Raw genomic sequence first — 4,268 nt, 5'->3', positions numbered from 1 at the left:
ACAATTGGGATTAAACTTGTTATTGTAATGAGTTTGTTATTTTACAAAAATTTGAAAAACAGCAACAAAGCTGAGCAATGCTGTAACCTCAATCTCCCCAAGGAGCTTTCACACAGTACAAGGCAGCGTCTCTGGGAATGCATCAACTCAGAGTTTCAAACAAGGAGCTTGTCAGCTGCCTGAAGGGACAGATCACCTCGCACGGAAAAATGCATCGACCAATTGATCACGTGGAGAAAGTGTTCTACACCATCCTTGCTTTTATTGGCATCCCTGGTATGGCATTATAAGAATTGAGCTTGTTTTAATCCGCTGCTGATATGCTCTCTGGTTTTATGTTTTGAACAATAGTGTCTCCAACTCACTGACTGGTCAGACTTACACAGACACCGGAACAGTGACAGCGATTCACTGAGCAGCATTCTCGGTACAATTCTCCACTGACAGAGGCGCCCAACATCACTGCTGCTGCAGAATTCTCTGATCTCAGTGTTCCAGAACATGTGAAGGTATGAGGAGAGATCAGGCAAGTTAGACCTGAAGAATGGTCACTGGGCCTGACATAATAACACTGCTTTCTCTCCCACAGATGCTACCAGTCCTGCAGAGCTATTTCTGTTTTTGGTATCCAAATGAGGCCTGTGTTTTTGAGAATTTTGAAGGTTAAGGGATGATCTGAGTGAAGTCCGACAAGATATAAGCAAGAAAAGAGAAACCTTTTCCGTTGGTTGGAGATTCTAGAGTGGGGGAGCATAGCCTGACAATTAATGCCACAGCTTGGAAGCATTTCTACACACAAAGGGTAGGGGAGTTTTGGAATTCTTTTATACAATGGCAGTGGATCTGGATCAGTTGGTCAGTTCAAGTGAGATTTCTTTTGTTAAGAATATGATTTGAAGAATATGAGCCCTGTTTGGACTTGTGAAGCTTCATCTAACCAACATCCCTTCTGTAATTTCTCTCCTCCTCACTATCTCTGGTCAAGAAATTCAAATATTGACAGCTTGTCCTCTTGATCACTGACATTTGTCATGTGCACATACGCAGCTTTGCAGTGCAAATATCACAGCAGGCCTAACCTTCACACGTTGCATGTTCTGTAATGCTGCACTTCTGTAAGACACATGGAATAGTCTTGTTTGCAATCTTACTCAGGTTCTGATGACTTGTTTTCTGGTCCTGTTGTGGCTTCGATCAGGATTTGGTCCAATGCTTAGAACAGGGGATGACTATTCCAAGGAAAAGGGGGAAAGTTTGGTTTATCGACAATACAATCAATAGTCCAATGACTGAGTTGGGAGCAAGGATTCTACTGATGTTCTATGCCTGCCAGAGTTGGAGGTGCAAACTTTAATAATCTATTGCAGTCAATCAAGTAAAAAATACTTGCGACCAAAAAATAATCACAGACTTCCTTCTGCTCTCAGTCCCTGTCCAAACTCCATACTCTCTGGAATGTTTGGGCTGGAGGAAAAATTGAGGTGAGTGAGAAAGTCTTAAAATTCAAACTCATTTATCCCTAATCGCTTCCACTTTCACATTGTTCTGACTTTCGATGGTAACATCCTATTGCTGCTCTTTCGAACAGCGGGAAGAATGGAACATCAGTAATTCAGCACGTCTTTTCCAATTTTTCTTCCGCAGTTAATTTTCTGGCGATCGGAATCCTTTCACGTGGAAAATGTGGTGTATCTCCTTGCACTACTCGCTACCTGTTGGGTATGGCAGCTGCTGATCTGATGGTGATTATCACTGATGTTATACTGAGATGGTTTCCCTATTATTATTACCCATTGTGTTTCCTGGACATCACTCCAGTGTGCAGTGTTATTGGGGTCCTATATCGTGCAGCCACTGATTGTTCTGTCTGGTTCACTGCCACTTTCTCCTTTGACCGATTTGTGGCCATTTGTTGTCAGAAGCTGAAAACAAAATATTGCACTGAGAAAACTGCGACTGTGGTTCTAGCAACAACCTGTACCATGCTCTGTGTAAAAAACATCCCCTTCTATTTTCAATATGAGCATGTGACGATAATCAACAGTGTGCCATTTTACTGTAAAACAAAGTCAAGCTATCATACTGAGACTTGGTGGGTGGTATTGGATTGGCTTGATACGGTTTTGACTCCTTTACTGCCATTCACTTTGATTCTGTTGCTCAATGCTCTGACAGTCAGACACATTTTAGCGACCAGTCGAGTCCGGAAGAGGCTGAAGAGGGAGAGCAAAGGAGAGAATCACAGAGACCCAGAGATGGAGAGCAGAAGGAAGGCTGTTATTTTGCTCTTCACCATCTCTGGGAGCTTCATCCTCCTGTGGTTAATCAATATTGTAAATTTCTTCTATTATGTCATTCAAGCAATAGATCCTGATGATTTCCCGCCTTTTCTGTACAACGTCAGAAGAGTTGGTTTCATGCTGCGGAACCTAAGTTGTTGTACAAACACATTTATTTATGCAGCGACATTGTCCCGGTTCAGAGCAAAGATCAGCAACGCAGTAAAATACCTGGTGACATAAATTACTTGCAGTATGATTAAATGAAACTCTCCGGTGGAGCCCACAGGAGATTCCACTGTTCATAGACAATTATTTTTTACTTTACTCGTGGGAGGTGTGTCTCTCTGGTTGCATCAGTGTTTATTACCCGCCCCTCGAATCCCCTTGCGAAGGTGGTGCTGAGCTCCCTTCTTGAACAGTGGTAGCCCAATTTCCATTCAATACGCTCATCTTTGCCCCGCCAAATTAGTCCCCCCACCATCCCCAACTTGATAGAAAATATCGAACAGAAAATTAAAACACAGTATCGGCCCTCAATATTGCACCGACCTCTGAAAACAATCTGAAGCCCATCTAACCTGCAGTATTCTATTATCATCCATGCATATATTCAATGACCATTTAAATGGCCATGAATTTGGCGAGTTTACTACTGTTGCAGGCAGTGCATTCCACGCCCTTACTACTCTCTAAGTAAAGAACCAACCTCTGACGTCTGTCCTATATCTATCACCTATCAATTTATAGCTATGTTCCTGTGTGCTTGCCATCACCATCAGAGGAAAAGGTCTCACATTGTCCTCCCTATATAATCCTCTGATCATCTTGTATGCCTCTGTTAAGTCACCACTTAACCTTCTCGCTAAGGAAAACAGCCTCATGTCCCTCAGCCTTTCCTTGTTAGACGTTGCCTCCATACCAGACAACATCTCAGTAAATCACCTCTGAATCCTTTCTAACGCTCCCACATCGTTCCTATAATTCAGCGACTAGAACTGTATGCAATACACTAAGTGCAGCCGCACCGGAGTTTTGTACAGCTGCAGCATGACCAGAACAAACATATCTACTTAACATAAACTAAACTACAAGCCAATTAAATAAAAATTAAATTAAACTGATTTTAAATTAATTTATATTAAATTATATCACACCACTTTATTCTATCTCACTCCTCACATCTCCACTGAGGCTCCCATCCTTGGGAGCACCAGTCATTGTACCCATATTCCTTGCCCCCTCCCAGGATCCCACAGGCACCCAGAGGGATTCCCAAGGCTATACCACGGTCTAATTAATATTGCTGATAAGTCTTTGTCAATATAATTTAGAAAGGCCCGCCACGTCTTGTAAAACTGCTCTGATTTGTGGTGAGTCTTGGCGAGATGTTGCAGTATCAGCCTGCGCCACCCATAAGACTTGAGTTTTTTTCTTACATGCAATTCATTACAATGTTCTTCCCCGCACACTGACCATGAACGTTACACATTCCCGTGTTCCCCCAAAGAAGGCAAATTTGGCAATCCCAGAAGAAAAAATACCGGACCCACATTAACTTCAATCCCTAGGATGTCCTTTAGCTCCCTTACTGGAGCTCTTCAGTATCCCTGGATCTTACAACATGACCAGTAGCTGTGTGTGAGAGTGCCTATACGAATGTTACGTTTGGAACACCCTGGTGACACTCCTCTCTTGATCTTAACTAGCCTGTCTAGCGCCATATGAGCACTGTGCAAAATCTTCAATTGCATGGCCTGTACTTCCTTACATAATGGCATGTTCCTTCCATTTTCTCATATACCGTCCCATACGTCCAATGAGATATCCTCTCTAGCTCTCTATTCCACGTCCTACAGAGTCCTTCCACGTCTCTTAAGGCATTTCCCCTCTTTCCACATATCCCTTCTGCAGATGATACAAAGTACTACATGAAAGTGAACCCGTACACCGGAGCACTGAAAACTGAGCTAGGAGGGTGGTCTTCAT

The 4,268-nt window shown here is 42.9% G+C and overlaps 1 pseudogene; it reads left to right on the top strand.

Annotated features, from left to right (window-relative positions):
- The first annotated feature begins 209 nt into the window (after positions 1-209).
- On the top strand, positions 210-2,546 carry LOC148147029 (putative G protein-coupled receptor 139; annotated as a pseudogene).
- Positions 2,547-4,268: the final 1,722 nt, after the last annotated feature.

Source organism: Chiloscyllium plagiosum, unplaced genomic scaffold, assembly GCF_037043375.1.
Source record: "Chiloscyllium plagiosum isolate Xiang-an unplaced genomic scaffold, Cpla_swu_hap1 HiC_scaffold_18, whole genome shotgun sequence".
Lineage (NCBI taxonomy): Eukaryota > Metazoa > Chordata > Chondrichthyes > Orectolobiformes > Hemiscylliidae > Chiloscyllium > Chiloscyllium plagiosum.
The sequence above is the reverse complement of the archived record's forward strand: the minus strand, read 5'-3'. Positions and strand labels throughout refer to the sequence as shown.